This window comes from Gorilla gorilla, chromosome 2 (assembly GCF_029281585.2).
Source record: "Gorilla gorilla gorilla isolate KB3781 chromosome 2, NHGRI_mGorGor1-v2.1_pri, whole genome shotgun sequence".
NCBI classification, from domain to species: domain Eukaryota; kingdom Metazoa; phylum Chordata; class Mammalia; order Primates; family Hominidae; genus Gorilla; species Gorilla gorilla.
In genome coordinates, this window is record NC_086017.1 from 31,343,562 (window position 1) to 31,358,287 (window position 14,726).

The 14,726-nt window shown below is 36.8% G+C and overlaps 1 protein-coding gene across 8 annotated transcripts in view; it reads right to left on the minus strand.

Annotated features, from left to right (window-relative positions):
- ZNF385D (zinc finger protein 385D) overlaps positions 1-14,726 on the minus strand; it is a 943,735-nt gene that overhangs the window by 78,004 nt on the left and 851,005 nt on the right. The window lies entirely within an intron of this gene.

Here is a 14,726-nt window from a genome sequence, read left to right on the forward strand (position 1 = left end):
CAGCTGAATTCTACCAGATGTATAAAGATGAGCAGGTATCATTCCCACTGAAACTCTTCTAAAAAACTTGAGGTGGAGGCACTTCTCCCCAACTCATTCTATGAGGCCAGCATCATCTTGATACCTAAAGTTGGCAGAGATAAAAAGTAAATAAATATATATATAATTTATATATATTTATTTACATATATTTATGTATTATATATATTTATTTACTCTTTATCTCTGCCAACTTTAGGTATCAAGTATATACATGTATACATATCATATATACATATATATTTGATATATATCATATATACACACATATATTTGATATATATCATATATACATATATACACACATATATTTGATATATATCATATATACATATATATACACACATATATTTGATATATATATCATATATACATATATACACATATATTTGATGTATATATATCATATATATATACACACATATATATCTGATATACTTCAGGTCAATATCCTTGATGAACATAGATGCCAAAGTCCTCAACAAAATACTAGCAAACCTAACCCAGCAGCACATCAAAAAGTGAATCTACCATAATCAAATAGGCTTTCTCCCTGAAGTACAGGGTTGGTTCAACATACACAGATCAATAAATGTGACTCATCACATAAAGAGAACAAAGACAAAACTGCATGATTATTTTGATAGATACAAAAAAGACTTTCAATAAAATTTAACATCGCATCTTATAAAAAACTCTCAACAAACTGGGCATTAAAGGAACATACTTCAAAATAATTAAGAGCTGTGCATGACAAACCCATACCCAACATCATACTGAATGGGCAAAGCTGGAAGAATTACCCTTGAGAACCGAAACAAGACAAGGATGGCCTCTCTCACGACTCCTATCCAACACAGCACTGGAAATCCTGGCCAGAGCAATCAGGCAAGAGAAAGAAAGAAAAGGCATCTAAATCAGAAGAGAAGAATTCAAACTATCCCTATTTGCAGATGATATGATCCTGTATCTAGAAAACCCCATAGTCTCTGCCCAAAAGCTCCTAGATCTAACAACAACTTCAGCAAAACTTTGGGATACTTAATCAATGTACAAAAATCAGTAGTATTCCTACACACAAACAACATCCAAGCTGACAGCCAAATGAAGAGTGCAATCCCATTCACAACAGTCAAGAAAAGAATAAAATAGCTGGAAATACAGTTAACCAGGAGATGAAAGATATCTACAAGAATTACAAAACACTGTGCAAATAAAATATAGGTGAGACAAACAAATGAAAAAACACTCCATGCTCATGGATAGAAAGAATTAATATTGTTAAAATGGCCAGACTGCCCAAAACAATTGATGGATTCAATGCTATTCCTATCAAACTACCAATGACACTCTTCACAGAATTATTTTAAAAAATTTTTTTTTAATTCATATGGCCAGGTGCGATGGTTCACACCTGTAATCCCAGCAATTTGGGAGGCTGAGGTGGGCAGATAATTCACTTGAGGCCAGGTGTTTGAGACCAGCCTGGGCAATATGGCAAAACCCTGTCTCTACTAAAAATACAAAAATTAGCTGGGTGAGGTGGCTCATGTCCATAGTCCCAGCTACTCAGGAGGCTGAGGTGGGATAATCACTTGAACCTGAGAGGTAGAGGTTGCAGTGAGCGGAGATCATGCCACTGCACTCCAGCTTGGGCAAGAGAGTGAGACACTGTCTCAAAAATATAATAAAAAATAAAAATAATAAAATTCTTACAGAACCAGAAAAGAACCCAAATAGCCAAAGCAATCCTAAGCAAAAAGAACAAAGCTGGAGGTATCACATTACCCAAATTCAAACTGCAAGCCTACAGTAACCAAAACAGCAAGGTACTGGTACAAAAACAGGCACATAAACCAGTGAAACAGAATAGAAAGCCCAGAAATAATGCTTCACCCCCACAACCATCTGATCTTCAACAAAATAAACAAAAACGAGCCATGGGGAAAGGACTCCCTATTCAATAAATGGTACTGGGATAAGTAGTTAGCTATATGCAGAAGATTGAAATTGGACATTTTCCTTAGATCATATAGAAAAATCAACTCAAGATGGATTAAAGACTTAAAGGTAAAATCTAAAATGACAGAAAAACACCAGGAGATAACCTAGGAAATACCATTCTGGACATAGGATCTGACAAAGATTTCATGACAAAGATGCCAAAAGCAATTGCAACAACAAAAAAAATTGACAAATGGGACCTAAAGAGCTTCTGTACAGGAAAAGAAACTGTCAACAGAGTAAACAGACAACCTACAGAATGGAAGAATATATTTGCAAACTATCAATTCGATGAAGTTCTGCTATCTAGAATCTATAAGGAACTTAAATTTACAAGCAAAAAACAAGCAACCTCATTAAGAAATGGACAAAGAACACAAACAATTTTCAAAAGAAGACATACACATGGCCAAAAAGCATAGGAAAAAATGCTCAACATCACTAATCATTATAGAAATGCAAATCCAAACCACAGTGAGATGCCACCTCACACTGGTCAGAATGGCTATTAATAACAAGTCACACTTTGGGAGGCCAAGGCAGGTGGATCACAAGGTCAAGAGATCGAGACCATCCTAGCCATCATGGTGAAACCCCGTCTCTACTAAAAATACAAAAAATTAGCTGGGCGTGGTGGCGTGAGGCTGTGGTCCCAGCTACTTGGGAGGCTGAGGCAGGAGAATCGCTTGAACCTGGGAGGTAGAGGTTGCAGTGAGCTGAGATCGATCGCACCACTGCACTCCAGCCTGACGACAGAGCAAGACTCCATCTCAAAAAAAAAAAAATGTCAAAAAATAACAGATGCTGGCAAGGTTGTGGAGAAAAACACTTATATATTGTTGGTGGGAGTGTAAACTAGTTCAGCCATGACGGAAAGCAGTTTGGTGATTCCTTAAATAAGTTAAAACATAATTACAATTAGACCCCGCAACCCCTTTTTTGAGTATATCTCCAAAGGAACATAACTCATTCTACCATAAAGACACATGCATCCATTATGTTAATTGCAGTACGATTCACAATAGCAAAGACATGGAATCAAGCTAATGCCCATCAATGGTAGACTGGATAAGGAAAATCTGGTACATATACACCACAGAATACTATGTAAACATTAAAAAAGAACAAGATCATGTCTTTGCAGCAATGTGGATGGAGGTGGGGGCCATTATCCTAAGCGAACTAACACAGGGATGGAAAACCAAATACTGCATATTTTCACTTATGAATGGGAGCTAAATATTGATTACATATGAACACAAAGAAAGGAACAACAGACACCAGGGCCTATTTGAGATTGGAAGGTGGGAGAAGGGTGAGGATTGAAAAACTATCTATTGGGTACTATGCTTATTACCTGGGTGATGAAATAAACTGGACCCCAAACACTGCAACATGCAATTTACCTATATAACAAACCTTCAAATGTACCACTAAACCTAATAAAAGGGTTTTTAATTGGAAAAAAAACAAAAAACGAAAAACAATAAAATAAGGCCCAAATGGGTCAGTATCATTACTGCTACCCATTCTGCATTCTGACCTTCATCTTTAGGTTTGGCCGGGCATCAGCTGTTAGTTTGTGGGTGATTGATTTGAGCAATCACGTAAATATAAAATATTGTTAAGGCTATCCCACAAACTCAGTCATAGCAAAAGTAAAGCAAACTAGAGACTGGTTATACACTGGAAGAGTGGCATAGACTCTACCCACGGGATTAATATGCTTTCTACCCTCAGATTTAAACCCATACAAACGTCACAACATAAAGTTGGATACGTAGTCAATCCGACTCAATAGAGCTTTTTAAAATGTTCTTAACTCTCATTAGAAACTGAAGTAGCTCACTAATTTAATGATGAATCTGAATGCAATTATGATAATTAAAATAGCAACTTAATTTTATGCTGTCTCTGGGAAATGCTCAGCCCAATGGTTGCACATTCAAACTCTGAGCTACACTGGTTAATACCTTTGATTTGTATCACAAAGTAGTTAAATGTAATAAAGTTCAATTAGTAAAACTTATTGATTATGTACATTCAAGTTGTTACTATGTATTTTGGTATGTGTTAGTTTTTACTATTAAAATAATTCCTAGCAAGATCTTCATAGAAACAAAAATAATACAGTACTGTTTGCTAGGTTTAATGTAAAACTGTGCTAGTTGCTAGAATAAAGATGTATGAAATTAAGGTGTATCCTTCATCAAGAAGCTGAAAATTTCATGGGGTTGACAAGCAGGAGGATAATACAATTTCAGTGAGTGCTAGGAATGAGTTTATGCAGAAGCCTAGAAGTAGGAATCAGCCAACTAAGAATATGAATGGATTTGTTCATGTTTCTGTGCACCCAGGCACATATGCATTGGCACACAACATGTGCATTCTTTTGTGCGTTAGTATGTGAAGTGTGGGATGGGGTGAGGTATAATGGAGGAATATTCCAGGCAAAAGAACACACACACCTTGCTTTCAGTCCTCAAGTGAGGTAATTGGGCAGGAGTTGAGAAGAAATATGTAAGACTGGCAAAAATGATAGGCAAGGGTTAGATCACTAAAGAGTTCTGATGCTGTGGTAGGAGTTACTAAGAAATTATTTTAGGCAGAGAGGAAAATGGGTTCTTGGGAAGTTTTCGTTTTTAAAGACATTTCTTGTTTAGCTGGAAAGCCCCAGCTTAGAGCCTGGTGGCAACCTTTGATATACAAATGCAGGCAATTAGAAACTGGGTCCACCCAAACAAGGCAATTCCCGTGGCCTTCTTGTCCTTGCCCCACGTGTGCCTGGCAACACAGCCGCCCCCACATATCCCCACGTGTGTAGAACATCACTGCACCCCGCATTTGCATTAGAAGGCTAGGGTGAGAGGGCCAGCTTTTTTCGCAGGCTACATGAATAACATGCCTGGTTAAACCAATCCCGCAAGCCCTGTGCCAAGCAGACACCGCTTCCTCCAGCCTCTATATATACCTGGCTGGTTTCTGTTCAATTTGGGGTCTCCTCTTTTGCCTTTGGAGACCCACTCCCTCTATCGCTGTACGGGACAGCTTCTTCCTTCTGCTGTCTTCCTTCTTTCTTGCCTATTAAACTCTCCACTCCTTAAAATCACTACATGTGTGTCCATGTCTTTTTATCTAAACTAGCATGAGGACCAAGAACCCTGGTGTTCCTCTACTCATCAGAGCCATATCAATGCCATGTAATGGATTTTGGAATTCATAAAAGAAAAATGCAAGTGTAATTCTTAATTCAAATATTTGTCTTAGTTTGGGTTTTGTTTTTACTACGAACTCAGTAGAAACACTGTCTCCTGACTGACTGCAAGAAATGTACTATTTGCATGTTTTGTTTCACATTTCATGTCTATTACTATTAAATATCAACCCGTTCACTTTTCCATATTGGAGACAAAATTCTCTAATTGTCTGCATGTTTTCATAGATACTCATTCGACATTCTGTCCTATTTTATCATTGTTCAACTCTTTTGTAATATTTAAGATTTCTACCTTTAAGGATCATTTTTTTGCAGTTGAAATATTTTGTTATGTAAGCTTATGTCTACTTGATTCCTAAGAATCACATAAAAATGAGGAGGAAAAACTCTCCATGAACTCACACCCAAACACGCAAAGACACAGATGTTTCCAGAAGTGTGGCATCTGCAGACAAAGCTACTGGGAGTTTTAATTTATTTTTTAAATTTCATCCAGATGTCTATTATATCATAAATACTTGTTAGGTGTTCAGCTTTTCAGGTACTTTATAGACGTAAAATCTCTGGTAAAGAAAGACAGTCAAAAACACACTGTATACACATACTCACATGCATATGCACTGAAGGAGTTCAGCAAATGCCACCCCAAAATATGTTGCTTTGGTATGCTGATTACTTCAGTAAGGCAACTGGGGAACAGCAAATGCAGGGGTGGGGGTGCTTTCTCTGAACTCCTCTTATCTGTCTAGGGATAGATCTTCCAAAAGGAACTCAGTTGTCATTAAGGCTCTTCCAAGACATCTCATCAACCAGGGGAGATCACAGGAGTGGAGACTGTAAGTCAGCATCACACCGGGACAGACTTTGTCACAGGTTATTACCTATTCTTTCGAGGGTCCATTTATTTTCCCTCCAACATCATTTACTCTCTCCTAAGTTGCTTACATCCCTGTTCCACTCTCCCCTGTGAAAACGATCTGTAAGTTTCTAGATTCCACTGAAAGTTTTCCCTCCCTACAGGATACATACATGTGCACATACATAGGTAAGGAATCCAGTTGTTCTAAAATTTTTATGTGATTCAGGGAGCAGTTATATACATAATATATCTAGGTCAAAACTTTTATCAGCCAAATAGAACCAGCCAAATATCATTCATCATAATTTCCTCATGCACAACAAAGAACAGAATGTAATATTTTGTTACTTTTATGTCATTCCTAATGTGAAATTTATCATCACTGATTCACATACAAAGATCCTAGAACCACAATATTCAAATAAGGTTTAGCTTTTTCCCCCACTTCTGAATTTCCCTTCTCTTTTTCAATCTCTAAAGATCTGCTACCAGCACACTCTGCTAGCACTTATCACACATCTTAAGAAGGGAACACTTGATAAAACCTCTTTCTTTGACCAATCTGAAGCATGTCATGAGCCAGTGCTAAGAAAAGAAAAAGCACTCCAGGCACAAATGGTTTCACAATGGTGCTTCAACTCCTGTGCCAAGATGTATGCAGTGGGTCTTTTATCATGACAGTTATTGTTCCAGTGATGCTTTGTTAGGGAGAATGGGTAGGAAAAGAAAGACCCCAGGAGTTAGCACAATTTCCACATTGATAAGAGGGGCATTTGTACACCACTGCAGCAGATCTATAAGAGCTGATGGAAATGTGCCCTTTTCAAATAACTTTATATTGCCTCATAAACTTCAACAGAGGTATAGATTCATAACCCACAAAAGCATTTGTCTATCTTAAAAGAAAATATGCATCACTGATTATGAAGACTTGGAATAGTAGAGTACATCAGGAACAGGTATTAAAGATAGAATCTTACATAAAAATCAATGTATGTGTATATTTGTATTCATGTACAATATATCCTATATACAAACATATGAGATATATGTCTTTCTGAAATCAAGCCCAGCTTGTATTTTGTTATTTTTAATATTTGCTGCATTTGTTTGAACTCTAAGTCAAGAAAAGCAAACTCTTCCAACCTTCCTTAGGAAAACAGACACAAAAGCTAATTTACAGTTGTCCTCCACAGAAAACTATTTGCTTGTTTCCTAAAGGATATTGAGGTTGGTTTTTCCTTACAAACTATTGTTCTACTACATTTATCATTTGTTCACTATTGTCATAATTTGGCTTCTATCTAAATCAATTTTTTTTAAAATGTGCACCTAGATTTGTCTGGCACTGGGCCTGAGGTAAACAGCTGGTTCAGGAGGGTAATGTGCAGGAAATAAAGAATCCAGATTTGTGACCTTAAAATTGACTGACTTTCCTATGAGGCTTTGTTTCTAGGTGTATTTGTTTTCAATCACTGGCCATCATTTTCCATCAGATATCTTCTTTATCATTAGAAAATTATCTTTATTACTCTAACTCCCTGAACAAATAATGTGCATTCCAATAAACACTTACAGTCAATTATGAATCAAGAGCAAATAAAAGTTCCTTTGCATTCATAGACCTCCTTAACAATACATTCAAAAGTATTTTACTTTTGGTACCTTTAAGTCTGATGAGTACAACATCCCTGGTTTACAATTTTAAAATTAAAAGAGAAAAAGGGAAACTGGATACAAAGAAGACTGAGTCATGAGTGAAAAGTGCAAATTTAAATTGTAATTAGTAGCTTTATCTGATGAATACATTTGCAATTCAGTGAGACTTGATAAAGAGAATTATGTAATAGAACCAGGGAGAAATGTTCTCAGACTTTACCAATTAGATGACTAAAGTAAATCCATATACTCAATAGGCTAATTAACTCCTGATTGATAGTCACTGAAGGGCCATTAGAAATGTCAAGTGTTCTTTACTTGCAGGACTAGAGAATCTCAAAAACCAACAACAACAACAACAACAATCTCCTTTAGGGGTTAGACTTGATGACCTTTAGTAAAACTTGCAACTCTGAAATTTGATGAGCAATATCACAGAATCCCCTGTTTTAATGAGAACCACTGTTCTTTCATGAAACCATCTATACACAAATACAAAAGTCTAAAGCTTTACCATGCTTCAATCCAAGAACAGAAACACAAAACTGATTGTTCCAAGTTTTAAAACTCTTGACTTATTATCTTTTATATAAAAAGTACTCTGTAAATAAAAACATAAGCAAAATAATTAATCAAGGGAGTACTCTCAAGAGGCATGCCCTCTAGCAATGAGAGAAGGTAAAGGCAGAAAAATTCCCTTTAGCAAGAATATGATAGGGCAACTAGAAAGGAATTGGTTTTATGGAGCTTTATAGTCAGGAGGAAGAAAAGTGAAAGACTTTTCAGTGTTTTAGAACTACAGTACAAGAAACAGCAATGGAAAAACAAGGTGTGCCTCTAGTGGAAAATATTGCAGGAAAGCAGTGGAAGAGAAGTTTGGAAACGTAGGTTGTGATCATGGGGTCCAGCACAGAGGTACATTAAAGATTTCTGAATGGGTAAGAGATGTGGTTTATGTACTGTAGAGTATAACTGGAGAGTAAAATGAAGAACATGGTTGTCAAGACACAGGTGTGGAGGCAGTTAGACCTGCATAGAGGCTAGAGCAAATGTATGTGAAAGACATAGATCTACAAGGCCAGGATGTGGGTAGTAACAACATGTAAAAGCATGAACCATTCCAGGAATGGGAGGGAAGTGGACTCTAGCAATTGAATAGAAGTGAGAATTTAGGAGAGGAAAAGACAACTAGAAAGCTTTCAAATCTGGGAAGTGCAGAACTCAAAATAATGATGATGGTCAGGATGAGGACTTTTTTTTTCATTTGTTTGTTTGTGTTTTGAATCTGTTAAGTATTGATGCTAGAAAGCCATCCAAGTAAGTGAGCAATAGGCCATGGAAAAGCAGATCTGGACTTCGGAGAAGGACAGGGCAAGAGAATCTTAAGACATCTAAGCACAAGTGATACTTGAAGGAAGCCATGATAGTGTTCAAATAGAGACCATAAGACTGAAGGAACAGACTCTTTGTGGCAATAAGATACAAAATTCTAAACAACAACTAAGGCCATGCCAGACAAAGTTTAAGGCACACACCCCTACACGTAGAGAGTAAACTACGTTCTAACTGTTCTAACTATCACAACATTTTTCTTTTCTCTAGCAGCTAAACAAGCACTGGACTCAAGATAAGCAATATTGAAACAATTGCAGCTCACTGACCACCAGACATTGCCTAACACTCCCCAACTTTTCACAAGCCATAACTACAGCCTTGACTGGACAAGAAACCGACTTCAGTAACTTTCTCTTAATAAGAGACCACTGGCCATGGACTGGTTCTCACCAGTTTACAGAGGCTGCATATGTAAGTGCCTTCATGTCCCTGTTTCAGCTTTTGACTCAAAGGACCTAACTGTAATTTATTTAAAGTCTCCACCCCAAAATGAACATGGGTCATATGTAACATGAATGTTTCCTTACTATGCAAGCATGCATCCCCCCTTTGTCGATATTCATAGCTCCTCCTATATCTCATTGAATATGTATACTTGGCCAACCGTTTCAGCATAAATTCCTGTTTTATCTCTCCTCCCTCGAAGTACCTATTCTCAGACTCTGATGGAGGCTGTGCTTCCCAGACTGGCAGGATGGCCACCCTGCAGGCTGTAACTCTATAAGAAATAAAGCTCTTCTCTCCAAATTTGTAGATCTAGTGATTGAAGTTAACAATAGAATGTTATATAATTGCTGACTAATATCTGTTTTGCTTCTCTAGAGGAGAATTATTCTTCCCTGCCCCATTGTAATCAGGCTTGGCCATGTAACTTACCAGTGAAAAGTGAGAGAAATATTATGTGTCAGTCCACTAAAAAGCTCTAAGAGCCTTTTCCCCTCTTCCATAGAATTCTCCAGCTAGTGGTTGCTTCGTCAGCCTAGTCCTGGAGTTAAATTAAGATGAAAGAAAAACCACAGCTGATATGTAGTATGAGTAAGAAATAATTAGATATTGCAAAAGCCACTAGGATTTTAGAGGTTGTTTATTACTGCAATATAACCTAGCCTAACCTAACTGATAAACAATGTGAATGAGATTCCCTAAGAATCAAAAGTAAAGAAAGATCAGAGAATGACCTTGTACAGAACTTATTCAGACAAATCTGAATTTGTCATTTCATAGAAGAACAAACAACACAAGTTAGTTACACTTGCCTAGTTACTTTGAGTATAATTTTTAAAATTTTGCCATTAATTTGTCTAAATAAAAAACTTGGTATTTAAAAACACTTGCTAGATTAGACAATTATTCTGGCTATCTTTGGAAATGCTCTATGAAATATTCTGTGACAAATAGTAACCACTCTTATCAGCAATTTAGAGTGCTCAATATATTTTTTAAAAATATTACTTTTACCTGTAAACTTTTATACAAGTAAATTCACCAACCTAACACTCTTCATTAGATCGCAAGAACTAAAATTGTTCTTTAACGTTAGGAAGTGTGTTTTTGCCTTGAGATAGATGAACTAGGCATTCTTTCTATGAATAGTCAGTGGCTGATCACTGAATACAATTTTCTGCTCAGCACTCTAGCAGACTGGCATAATTAGAGAGAGAAAAAGGCAACACAAAAACCCAAGATCATAAAGTTAGTGAATAGGAGCTAACCCCATGGTTTAGATGTATGTGTTACCCCAAGGCAGCAGATAAAACCTTATTATTTATACTAATAAATAATATATGACTTGAAAATTAAAGAGGAATTATCAATCAAAATTGTCTTTATATCAGTCAACTAGGTTTACAATGAAAATTTAGTTTCTATGAGTATTCTTTCTATTTCTTACATTTTAGAGAAAACCGCCAAATCAATTTTCTAATTAAAGTCCATACCATTTCTTCCCCTTTTCACTATTGTTGCCCCAACCCTCTCCAGGGGTTCTCATTTACCAAAGTATGACATGTTTAACATTTTTCAAAGGAATTAGTTTGGGTTTTTAAAATATATATATAATTGGATTACTCTTTTCATATAGTTTTTTTATTAAAATGATTTGATAAATTACTAAAATGTGATTTCATGTGTCTCTATCTTTTATATATGGACAAGCCTACAAATCACAAAAGATTCTTGTGCATTACCAGAAATTTTCTTTTTATTATTAAAAAATGCATGATCTTTGATTCTAGAGTCTTATCTACCTCTTCTTCTCCTTCTGCCGAGTATTTAACTATTCTACAAAATTAGCTCAGAGTCCTTTTTTTTTTGAGATGAGGTCTCACTTATTTTGCCCAGTCCAGTCTCAAAGTTCCAGATGCAAGGAATTGTTTGTGCCTCAGCCTTCCAAGTAGGTGGGTCTATAGCCACATGCCACTGTGCCAGGCTCAGACTCATTTTGTTTTCAGAGTTGTGCTAATCAGTATGAGGAAGCACATAGTAATAAAAAGAACATGTAATTGCATTAAGAAAACTCAAATTTGTTAGCCTAGATGCCTCAGGTTTATATGGCAATACAAATAGAATAAGGGTCTACGACATGGGTGTAGACCCATTTACACAAGACTCTCATAGAGAGTCTTGTGTAAATTCAGTTTAAAGAGAATTTGGCTCAAAATATCTGATGAGTGTGCTGGAACTCTTAGTCTCTCAACCTATATAACTTGCTTTTTTGTTTGTTTTTTTGTTTTGTTTTGTTTTTTCCTGATATAGGTCCTCATGGATTAGGAAAGCAATGTCTTTCCTAATGTCCATCACTTCCTTCTTTTGGCTTTAGAATATCTGCACCAACTTTACAGACTTTACTGTCTCTTCTGCCCTTCTGAAATTTTCTCTAGCTCCAGCTTGGAAGGGTGCTTCATCATCTCAACACCATTTCCACTGTTAGGTAAGTTCTGGCATGTTTATGTTATCTTCAAAAGACAAATCCAAAGTTTGTTACCACTCAACTTCTGAAAGGACAGAGCCTGGAAGACTGCCACCCTTCAAAGTTGTAAAAGAAAATAAAATTTAAGGACCCTCTAAATTTATTATGCCAAGGGGTGGGGTGGGGGTGTTAGGCACTGGTGACTGAGTCACATAACATGTTTGCAATTTCTGCTTCTTTGGGGTTAATTCTCTTCCTCATTTTCTTGTTCTGTAAATGACTAGGAGAGACCAGACACCAGACTGCCTCCCACTTCCAATTACTGATATTTGTTATATATTAACTACATCCTTTATTGTCCTGTACCTAAGACTAGATGGTGCAAAAGACCCCATGAGTATTAAATCCTCAGTATAAAATGTTAAATATACCTTTCCCAAAAGAATAAGACCACCCCAACCAATGTCAGATTACTGTAACTAAGCATTAAGCCTTATATAGAAAGAGGTGTTGAAATTCTGTTAAACTTCCCTAAACTTTGTCTATAAAAATGATACTAAACTTCTACACTTTGGAATACTGACTTCCATTCTTTGGAATCTGTGTTTTCTGGGCAGCCATTCTCCAACTTTACACTTGGATAAACTCTCTTTAAACTAGATTCTGACCCTTTGGATTATTCTAGGTTGACATATTCTAGTCTCTAAGTTAAGAGATGAAAGTATGTGGTCACAACCCATTTACTTAACAGAGACAACACACCTGGGGGCTTTTTCTTTTTCTTTTTCTTTTTCTTTTTTGAGATGGAGTCTCGCTCTATCGCCCAGGCTGGAGTGCAGTGGCACAATCTCGGCTCACAGCAAGCTCCGGGGGGCTTTTCTTAACTCAAGTTAGCAGCTCTACCTACCACACATATATATATTTTTAAATGATGTGCATCCTTAATGAAACACATATTTTCATATTTTAAAAAAGTCAAGATAACCCAAAGATGAATTGTTGATTTAAAAAGTCTAAAAGTAGAAAAAATTTGGAGCAAGGAAAAACGTCACTTTAACCCTTTACATCAAACTCATCTCTTTGTTCTCCCTACCTACTGCCTTCTTTGCATTGAAAGGCTTCAGGATTTTTCTGCACTTCTCTATGCCAGATGCTGCTTTGGGGATCCCCACCTGTGACCCAATATCCGGGAGCAGAAATTACACTTACCTGCTTCATTACCACTCATTCTCTTTCAGCCCTCAAAATAAAGCAGGTTGTCTTCGATTATTAGAGAAAAGACCAAAGCTTTCCCTAAAAGGTTTAAATCTAAATTAATAAAATGGCACAATCCAGCTCTTGCTCTGGATAACAAAGAAGTGAATATGACAAGCCTGTCTTTTATTTTCCTCTTTAGTATGTGGTGGCACAAACTTGGCTACATCAGAGAACCAAACCAAAGGAGTGAAATAAGGCTCAGTCATTCAACAGACATTTTACTCAGCATTTATCCCATGCCAGACCAGTTGCCAGCATACAAAGATGAGACATGTATTCAGGCTGAGGGAAGACACAGGGCTTTTAGGGAGGGCAGCATGATGCATCTACAATAATACCTGAAGAAAATACAAAATGCCACAGGAACTAAGAATATTATTATCCCTTACAGATTCACTTGCAGCATCCCCAGTCCTTGGAAGAGCTGATATGTGTCCATTGTGTAATAAGGATGTTACATTGTGTAATAAGGTTGTTGTAATCTATTCTATTCATTCACTGTTTATTTTCTGTTTTCATCAGTCATATCCAGAAGATCCTCTTTTAGTTAAGACACTACCATTGGTGATGATATGAACGTTTCCTTACCATTGCCATTCACATGGACTGGAAAACAATTGAGGTATAACAGTCTCTGTGTTCTAGAAAGTGATTTATTAGAGGTATATCCATGAATCACAGAGGAATATTTTCTCTGTAGATTTCGAAAACCAGTGGTCTTATATTTAAAATGTCAGCTTGGCGAAACCTCACTAGCTTCCCCTATTATGAATGAGCTGGTCGTTGGCAGGAGCTATCCCAAGGGGCCATTCAGAGGCCATTATTTCACCATGAAGACTCTGTTAAAAAGAGTAATTGGTATCAATAACACTTACCTGTGTTTGCAGAGGGAAGGTTACCCAGCCATAACAAGCCCAGTATCACACAGCCACTACTTAAAACAATGCAGTATTTGGAATTTATGACAATAAAGGCTTTCTGTAATAATGCCCTTATTGGGGCCTTCTCAATTCATTTAGCATACTTTGCTGTGTACTCACAATTAAATTAAATCTGCCATGCAGTTATAAGCTAAGGTGCTGCATACAAGATGCAAATGCTGCACACTGAAAAGTTTCATTTCTCAAAAAGAGTTATGGGGTACATGGCTTCAAATGCCTTTTATGACTATTCCTCTGAAACGGCCACAGGACTCTTGCAAAATGCAAAATCTGGAATATAATTAGTGATTATCTTAATCTTGTAGGGGTTTGGAAAAATGAGAGGAAACAATTACCATTATACAGAAAGATGGCTCAAGCATGAATCAATATGGCAGGCACATAAGTAAACAGACATGGGGCTAGACAAGGGAGGGAATCCCCAACGACAACGACGAGGACAACAAC